At 30.4% G+C, this 10235-nt stretch overlaps 1 long non-coding RNA gene across 2 annotated transcripts in view; it reads left to right on the top strand.

The window, feature by feature from the left end:
* The window catches only part of LOC117173511, a 15640-nt gene that overhangs the window by 1156 nt on the left and 4249 nt on the right, over positions 1-10235 (top strand). The window contains exons 2-3 of one of the 2 annotated variants that reach the window (XR_004467203.1): positions 2892-3535; positions 3738-3956. This is a non-coding gene — a long non-coding RNA (uncharacterized LOC117173511). Of the gene's footprint in view, positions 1-2891; positions 3536-3737; positions 3957-10235 lie in introns of those variants that run through there. The other variant, XR_004467204.1, reaches the window with a different exon arrangement.

Here is a 10235-nt window from a genome sequence, read left to right as displayed (position 1 = left end):
CCCCCCCCCCCCCCCGCCAAAAGTTGGTAAAGTAGTTTTTAGACGAATTATCTACAAAATGTTAAATTTTTTATTGTTTTCCAAGTAGTTCAACTTTAAACCAAGTAGTTGAGTATTTGAACAAAAAGATCAATTCTAAATGAACCATTTAATATTAAATATTTAACCACAACAGATATAAATTTTAAATTGAATATAGTTTTGTTCAAATAAAAAACATGAATTTTCAACAGGATAGTTGATTCCTTAAATCAAAGAAATTAATTTTCGACAAAAAAGTTACAATTTTAACAAAATAGATGACTTTTGCACGAAGAAAATTAATTTTCTGTTTAAACTGAATAGTTGAATTTTGAACTAATAAAGATAAATTTACAATAAAAAAATGCAATAATTATTTTGGAGAAAATAGTGAAATTTCCAAAGATAGGAATGAAGCTTCAATTAAAAAAATTTTAACAAAGCAGTTCAACTTTCAACCATGAATTTTAATTCTTATATTTAAAGGAAGACAAAGTAGTTCAAGTATCAACCAAGCATGTAGTAGAATTTTTGCCAAAAAAGATGCATTTATAACAAAATAGTTGCGTTTTAAACAACAACAAATGTAATTTCCAACCAAATTGTTGCATTTTTTTATTAAAATACAATTTTTCAGCCATAAATGGAAATGATTTTCAGTTTTCACTACTTTTAACAAAATACTGAAATTTTCAACCAAAGAAATTACGAAGTATGCAGCGATTCTTAGGAACGAAATTCAATAGCTTTTCCAGGTTTTCAAGTTCAAGAATTTCCAGGTGTCTTTTTTACATCTAATAAAGAAATAACCGTTTGTAATAGATGTAAAAAAATGAGCCATGTCATTTTGTATTGCACATCAATTTTTAAAGAAAGCAGAACTATAAATAAAAAATTCTTAATTTTTTGTGAACATATGTCGTCTTTGAAGTCCTTGAAATCTATGAATTCTGTGTGAAATCTTTCAGAATTTTTGAAATATCTTGATGCATTTGAAATCTTTGTGAAATTTTTGCAAAATCTTCAAAATATATGAAATGCTTGAAATCTTAAAAATCCTTGAAATCTTTGTGAACTTTTATAAAGTTTTTGGAATATTTGTGAAAGCTTTCTCTATAATCTTTTTTTGTAAAATCGTTTTTGTTAACTTGAAATCTTTTCAAACCTTCTCAAATTTGTTGAAACCTTTTTAAATAGTTTAACATCATTGAAATATTTGTGAAATCTTTCGTATGTCTTTTAAATCATTGATATATTTGAAATCGTTTGAAATCGTTTAAAATACTTTGAAATCTTTTTGTACTGTAAGCTTTTTCAAATCTTTGAAACTCTTGTATTATTTTGAAATCATTATGAAATTATCATGAAATCTTTGAAATATTTGTGAAATCTTTTCGAAATCTCTTATATTAATTTGAAATCATTAAAATATTTTTAATCTGTATAAATCTTTTTTTCAAATCTTTGAAATCCTTTAAGTATTTTGCAAGTTTTAAAAGCTGTCTGTCAAATTGTTGATGAATGTTTGAAATCTGGTGTACACGCCTTTTGAAATCTTCGAAATTCGTGAACTCTTTATATAAAGTTCAAAATTATTAAAAAATTTAAAATCTTTGAAATATTTTGAAACCTTTTGAAATCTTAAGTATTGTTTTGTAATCTGGTATACACTCAAAAACCATATTAAAGCCTGTTCATTACAAATTATAAAATAATTGGTAAAGTCTAAAAAAATGCCTAGAAATCTCTCCATTTGTTCTGTAATGAGTAAAAGGTAAATTATATCTTGATGAATAAAATACTTTTTAATAACAAGATTTCTTTGAAACGAGATGTTTATTTTATGATAGACGTAAACATTTTAATTACTTCTCACATTTTAATATAATAACAGTTTTGAAATAAGAAAGAAAACTTAATTCAGGGGTATCGTGAAAAATTCAAGGAAATTTTATGGTTTTCAAGGTTTAAAAAAATTCAAGGAGAAATTCCAGGTTTTCAGGGATTTAATTTCGCTGAACACCTTATATTAACCTTCAACTAACAAATTAATTTTGAACAAGGTGGTTCACGCGTTGCGATGAAGTATGTACTTGAATTTTTGACAACAAAAATGACGTTTTAACAAAATAGTTGCACTTTTAACAAAATAATTAAATTTCTAACCAAATTGTTGAATTTTCAAATTAAAAAAGACAATTCTTTAAGGGCGTGGCTGCATGTACCGAATTTTCGGTACAAATAGCCGTATTTTTTCAGTAAGAATAGGGTGACCTCGAAAAGGGGCTATTTGTACCGAAATTTCGGTTTGAATAGCCGGATTTTTGTATAGACACACCCACATTTGTACCGAAATTTCTGTACATGTACGCACTTTTATTTTTTAAGCAAAAATGGACAAGTTTCTTCAGTTTTCAGTATTTTTAACAAAATATGCAATGAATTGTTTAACCAAAGAAATTAATCTTTAACTTAAAAAGGAAGTTCAAACAAAGTAGTTCAATTTTCAAGCAAGTAGTCGAATTTTGACCAAAAAATATGACTTTTCAACAAAATAGTTGCATTTTCAAAAGAATAGTTAAATTTTCAATCAAATATTAGGATTTTTAACCAAGCCAAACAAATTCCGAACGAAAACTATGATATTCGACTTTTCAACTTAGCGTTTCTTTCACTGATCCCACCTCCTCCTCCTCCTGCTACCAGCCGTAGTTTTTTACACGATTACCTCCCCCTCCTTAAATAAGTAAAGTATTTTTTGGACGGCTCTTAACTGTTATATAAAGAATATTGCCAAACGTACCATGCTTATATTCCAAGTTTCAAAAATAGCCAATGATATCTCATATACATATTTCCTTGTCCACTAGGAATCTAACAAAGTCTTGACGTAAAATCTCATATTCTGAACTGAGGCATCCAGAAAGAGTAAGCAGCTGAGCAGGATGTAGGAGGACAGCTTGGAAACGTTTATAGTCTGTAGTGTCTCGAGGCTGGGAAAGTACAGTGCACAATGAACATTAGTATTGCGGCAGTTGGACAGTCTGCGGTCAAGCATCAGTGAGACCAGAAATATCATTTTACAATCTCCCAACTCAAAGTGAGAAGTGAAAAGTGGCAAATCAAAAATGGAAAATGATGAGTGAAAATTGAAAATTTTCTCTGACATACACACTTATCGTTACACATTTTGTGTGCTGTTTTAACCAGTGTGTGCGGCGACAGTGTGGTTTGTCATTTATAATGACCACTGAAGCATTTTCCGAAAAAGTATTTCCAAGGGCAATCAATTTGTGGGATAAAGTGTATTTTGCAAATTTTTTTCGAGTGTCATGGCGATAAAGTCGTCCGAAGAAAGGGACCAGGAATGTCCTAAGGTAACGACAAAATACCGTCATCGTCGGGTCGTCGTTCCACTTCCTGGTTCCATGTTAGCCAACAAAGAACGCAAAAGAGGCAGAATGAGAAGCTGACTACGGAGAACTTTGCCAACTCAGAAAATTCTCTCGATGCGGTGAGTTGAAAAAAATAAAGTAATTTTATTGTAAATTCGAGACGCATTTTTTTCAAACTTCGCAATAATGCCGCAATGATTTAAACAAAAAGAAAGTTGTGAAATTTGGAATATTTTATGGGAAGTTGTAGAACACTCTTTTTCTTTGTGTAATTAAAAAAAAAACAATATAATTGTATATTTCTATGGTTTTTAATTTAAGAGATTTGAATTATCTCCACGTCACCGGAAGAGCGAATTCGGACAACATACCTTTTTTCAAAGTGAGCTGACTACCAAAGTTTATGTATGAGGAAGCATAAGAGTTGAATTTTATTTTCAACGAAATGTACCGAACGATTGGTGGAAAGAGACTATTAAATTTGTATACTGTCATTGAATGTACCTTTCTAAAGAAAAAAAGTTTCTCCTTACAAACAAACATATTGCTGTATAGTTAGTTTCGTTTTTGTTTATTATTCCTGTTTTTAAGTTGGGTTTTGTGATTAATTAAAGTTTAGAAATACATAAGTGTAAAGTAAAATCGCACTCAATTGATAATATATATGAAATTCGTTGGGATCAATTTTGAATCTTCGAAATTATACAAAAAATGAATTTAATAATTGATTTTAGCAATAATAATGAAGTTACTCAAGTCTTTTACAATTACAATTTCTCAATTTTAAGCATGAGTGGCGTCTTTACTTTCTTAGTTTATTATGTAAAAAAGTCAGAATCATTTCAAATATTGTATAAGTTGTATGTCTTCCCTGTTTTTAAATATTTAAAAGCTGTAAATTATATAGTTTTATGCCTTAATTAGTCAGCTTTCAGCTTAAGAAATTCAAAATTCAATTATTTCAAATGGAGTGGTTTAAAAACAAAAACTTTGAACTGAAAACATTAAAAACAGAACAATTTTATGTCGAAACGTTGAAAATTGTTTATTTTCATTCTTGAATCTTTTAAAACTGTATCGTTTCAAAAGAATTGTATTTTATTGTTGAAAAGATCACCAAAACCAATGATTAGTGAAATAAATAATTTTAACCTCTGAAGTCTGATTGAAAATTAATTTTCTTGCTTAAAAATTCTAAAGTTAAATTTATTAGAGGGGAATGTGCTACAAAATTCAATAGTAGAATTATCAACAGAAGAATTTTCTATAAAAAATTCAACAGTGGTATTTTTAATACAAAATTTAACTTTAACTTAATACTTTAACTTAATTAACTTAATGCAACATTTAACTTTTGCATTTACAACTATACTACGCATTAAAAACTAAAAGTTATTCTATTTCACAAAATAAAGGCGACCATTTCGCAAAAGCATTAATATCTGAATATTTTTAAATTAGCTTTCCTAGGTAGTCAAAATCGAATTATTTTAAATTTAATAATGTTCTAAAGTGAACATTTTAAATTCATTCACTCAATTTATTTAATTTAAACTTTCAATCATAGCAATATTTTTTTATTTTTGAATCTTATTAATTGACAAAGCGATGAATCCTACGCTCTGTAGCGCGTGTGTAATATTGCTAGTATATAATAATATTAATAATCTTCAAATTCATTCATTCACTTTGTTGACATAGTTTGACAGTTTGTTATACTACCTTAGTTTTGATATCTTATAAAATTCTTCTCTTGCTTGAATTTGTTGCGATTTGATCGAAATTCTTTAATTTTAATTGAGATATCATATTCTAATCATGTTATAACCATATAAAAACACCTTTATATCTGAATAATTACACAATTGACAAGGATAAAAGTCAAATTTGGTTTTCATTTAAATAATTCAAAAGTGTATATATTTTGATTTATAATTTAAAAGTTTTAATTTTGTGGTTTTAAATTTAAAGTGTTCAAAACTGTACAATTTGAATCTAAAATCCTTTATAGCTAAACAATTTTATAATAAAAAAGGTTAAAATTTTGAAAATTTGGACTTAGAATTTAAAGGTTCAGCGTTTTATTGTTTAAAATTAAAATTTAAAAAAAATGTATACAAGTTCAAACTTAAATCCTTTATTGCTAAATAATTGAAAATTAGATAAGGTTGACATTGAAACAATTTCAAGTTCAAAAAACTTCCAAATCATTTGGTTTTCGTTAAAATAATTCAAAAATAAATAAATTATGATTTAGAATTTAGATATTCAACATTTTGTTGTTTTAAATTTAAATTGTTTTAAATTGCAGAATTTTGAACTCAAATCCTTTATAGCTACATAATTATGCAATAGGAAAGGTCAATCTTTTAAATTAAAGATTTTTCAATTTTTAACATTTGCAATGATAAATTCTGTAATTTTGATCATTTACTTACCTTCTGATCTCCAAAATTAACTAAAGTCGGGAATGGAGAAAGAGAACTAAGAAAACAAAGCAAACGCGAATAAAAATTGAGAATTTACAGAAACCGGGTGTGCGAATAGATTTCGAAAATAAGATAATCGAAAGCGTAGATAGGGAAACATGGGAGGACTTTATAAAAAACAAAGATATAGAGGGCGCCTGGACAATGTTACGGGATACCATAAATGTGCGATCGAAATGTGTGGTACCGCGGTTGTAGGAAGAATGTTTGATGATGTGTGGTGGAATGATGAAATTCAGGCTACTCAAAAAGCAAAGAGAGAAGCATACAGGAGAATTTTGAACATCGCAGGTCTTAGGAATGAGGAAAGAAATAGAGGTATAAATAGTTACAGACACAAAAACAGGATACTCAAACAATTAATTAAGGAACGTAAAGATGAAATTAGAGCAGAAGAAGAGAAGAAAATACAAAACGACTTTGAAGGAAGCAAGAAACTGCTTTATAAAAAAATGAAGGGAAACAAAAGTACAGATTTTGTCAACATAAGAAATAGTAATGGGGAAATGCTATATGATGCAGATGGAATACTAGAGGCTTTCAGAGACTATTTTAGGGTACAATTCGGAGATGAAGCTATAGGACGCCACAACTGCGATGTTGAACACGATGCGTTAGAAAACTCAATTGAAAAAGTCTGTGTCAATGAGGTTAGGGATATAATTAAGAACTTGAAAAACGGTATGGCTGCCGGGGTAGACTGTATTAACGCTGAAATGCTTAAACATGGTGTCGAGTACATACCACATAGACTGTGCTAATTGATAAATTTATGTTTTGAGATGAAAGACGTCCCAGACGATTGGAAAAAGCGATTATCGTACCAAAGTACAATAGAAAGGGAGATAAAAGCGACTGCAATATTTAGAAGAGGGATTAGCTTATTAAGTACCGTAAGTAAAATAAACTCAAAAATACTTATTCGAAGGGTAATGAAAATAACAGAAGCAAAGATATGGGAATTCCAAAGTGGGTTTATGCCAGGAAGGTAATGTACGGATCAAATATTTAGCTTAAGGCAAATTACAGAAAAATGTTGGAGAGTAGGAAAAAAAGTTTTCTGTTCATTTGTTGACCTAGAAAAAGCTTTTGACAAGGTAGATAGAAGTAAACTTTGGGAAGTGCTGAAAGAGTATGGAGTGAATGGATGGCTCCTACAAGCTATACAAACAATATATACGGGTAGCAAAGCGAGTGTAAGGGTAAATGGGAATTTAAGTGACTGTTTCGATATTATTCAAGGAGTTAGACAAGGATGCGTTATGTCTTCATGGTTATTTATATTATTCACGGAGAAGTGTTTAAGAATGGTTCTTTTCGACGAAGAGGGTGTGGATCTCGAAACAGGAAGGGTACGTGGGTTAGCGTTCGCAGATGATAAGGTTGTTATGGCAGAGTCTATCGAAGACCTACAAAGAATGCTGAATAAACTAGATGCAAGCATGAAGAGCATGGGACTCAAAATTAACGCAAATAAAACAAAAATTATGGTATTCAAAGGAAAGAGCGAGAAAGCACTATGCAATATTGTATTAAATGATGAGAGAATTGAACAAGTTTAGAAGTTTTCACAGTAAAAAAAGTGTTCAAAATGATACGGAAATCAATATCATTTTGACATGCAACAAAATTGATACCGAATTCAAGAGCATTTTGATCGGCCAGAGTGAATGATCGACTTTTGAGATCATAATGATCTGATCCGGGATCATCTATCAAGTCAAATCAAGATGGCTGATGTTCTTAGAGTACTTTAGCTCACATGCAAGCTTTTTATAGTTTCTGATTATGCAGTGTACTTGAAAAGTTACAAAAATAAGGAAATCTGATATCAGAAAATATCACCTGCTAAGTGTAGTTGTCACTTGCGTCCGATTAGATACCATTTTTAGGTTATGTCGTTATCACACCGGCGCCAAGAATTGGCGGCCATTTTGTTAGGTCTGACAAATGAACCAAAAAAGTAGATCAAATTGATCCGAAATGACAAATCATTATGTTCTCGAGAGTCAAATAATCGCTGGAGCAAAATGCTCTGCAACAAAATTGATCCTTTTTTTTACTGTGCGTATACCTTGGTAGCTTATTTACTAGGGACGTGGAGATAGATGAAGATTGAGATAGACGTATAAACGAAGGTAAGAAGGTTATTTATAGAGCAGGGCATTTTATCAGAAGTCAAAATATATCAAATAAAGCTAAAATGGCAATACATAACTCTAAATTTGTACCGACTGTACTATACGGTAGTGAGACATGGACCTATCCAGAAAAATATAAGAGTAAGGTAATGCAATTGACATGAGATTCTTGTGCATGATATGCGGGCAAACTCTGATGGAGAAAGTGAGTAACGACATAATTCTCAGAGAATGTGGTGCAGAAGGGACGTTACTAGACACATGGCAAAGAAATTGGTTAAGATGTTTCGGGCATGTTGAGAGACATGCCAAATGAACGAATAACGAAACAAGTGTATCAAGGTAAAGTAAATGGCAGCATGCCCAGAGGCAGACCAGGGAAAGAATGGTTAGAATAGAATGTGTGATTGAGACCCTAGTTAGAAGAGAAAAATATGGCGACAAATAGTTAATAAAAAGAGTGTCAGTAAAGTGAACGACGCCTGAAACAAAAGACCTTGGATACTAACGGACCCAAGTAGAGAACCTTACATGACGATTTATTGTGGATCTTCACTTGGGGTGATTGCTAGAGAGATTGATCAGCAACCTGGGTCGGAGCAGTGTTGCGGAACGAGTGAGTCACGCCTACCCCGAGAGGGAAATGGCTGAATGATGTATATACTTTTAAAATTTCTTCAATATGAATAACTTAAATTTGAAAGTTTTAATAAGTTTTACAATTAAAAAAACTGTAATTTTCGATGTAATTTTGATCATTTACATTATATATTTCTTTAATCTGAAAGATTTATAATTAAAAACGGGACTTTTGATCTTTAAAATTATCCAGATTTAAGAATTTTTGTGGTTTTCAATTTGAAGGCTGCAAAATTTTATTTTATTATGAATTGAAATGCATACAGAGGGAAAAGTGTAAAAACGTGGATAGAAGTGGATAAAATTGGACAAAAAATAATATAATTTTATACCATTCTAGAACCTAAGAATATAATACAAATGGATCGAATATGATAGGATAGAATATGAAAGATATGGAAATAATTGTAACACCGAGAAATAGGTTTGCCGCCTATTAAATTTGATAGGTTTAAAAATAAATAGGATAAGAAAGGATACAAATGAATAGATGTAGTTATGGGTTGCAATTCACTGAAACTGGATACCGAACTCGATAGAATAGCGTAGAAATTCGATTTAGTAAACGTAGAATAGGATGGAAATGAATCGAATAGAGTATTTCTATAAGATAATTGTATTAATCTGTAAAATGAAAATGAGACAAAAGTATATTGAATAGGATTGAAAACTGATAGAAATTGAAACGCTGACGATCAAAAGGGGATACGCCCGAAACGCCTTCGTTTTAGTTGGCCCCTGGGACATATTTTTGCAGGTGAAATTTTCATTTTGTAGTAACATATCCCAATAGGAAATTTTATTTCGCACCATCATATAGCGAAACTAATGGTATTTGTAGAATTTTAAAGAATTTTCACTAAAAATTTATAACGGTCCAGTGGGCACACAAGTCCTAAACTTGTCCTATATACGTCTTTCGGCAGACGTCTTAAGGACGTCCTGAGGGCCTTTTAAAGATATGAAAAGATCCAAAGGAGGTCTTAAAGACGTCAAATCATATGTCATAGGGGTTCATTCTAAGGACGTCTTTAGGATGTCCCGGTGCCCATTGGGGATTTTATTCTTTTCATGGCGTTCTACCCAAGTCGGGCAGTTTTTAATTAAAACGGGTAGTTCTAAAAGTCAAAATAGGTAGCTCTAACATTTTTCTTCCATTCCCGTTACAAAATTATACTTAAAATTAAAAATTCGAAGGAAACTTATATTATTGTTAGTAATAAATCTCATCTAAATAGATCTAAAAATACTAAAACCTAACGATAATTCACAAAAACTAATATTTATATATGCTTGTTCTTACAGATTCTTATTTCATATTGTTTTTTCAAGCATAAGTGTCAAAGCTTCTCCAAAATTTCTAAAATTAACGATTATTGGTATTAATTTTCGTATAAGCGCATAATTACACAGCCACACAAAAAAGTGTGCGGATCTGGTAACAAGAAACACGTATTCCTATGGATTTTGGGGCGCTGAATTCAAATTCGGTATCAAAAATCACCCATCATGTCATGGTTGAGTCATAACCTCAAAAAATGACGAAAAAT

The sequence above is a fragment of the Belonocnema kinseyi genome, chromosome 5, assembly GCF_010883055.1.
Source record: "Belonocnema kinseyi isolate 2016_QV_RU_SX_M_011 chromosome 5, B_treatae_v1, whole genome shotgun sequence".
In the NCBI taxonomy this organism is placed as follows: domain Eukaryota; kingdom Metazoa; phylum Arthropoda; class Insecta; order Hymenoptera; family Cynipidae; genus Belonocnema; species Belonocnema kinseyi.
The sequence above is the reverse complement of the archived record's forward strand: the minus strand, read 5'-3'. Positions and strand labels throughout refer to the sequence as shown.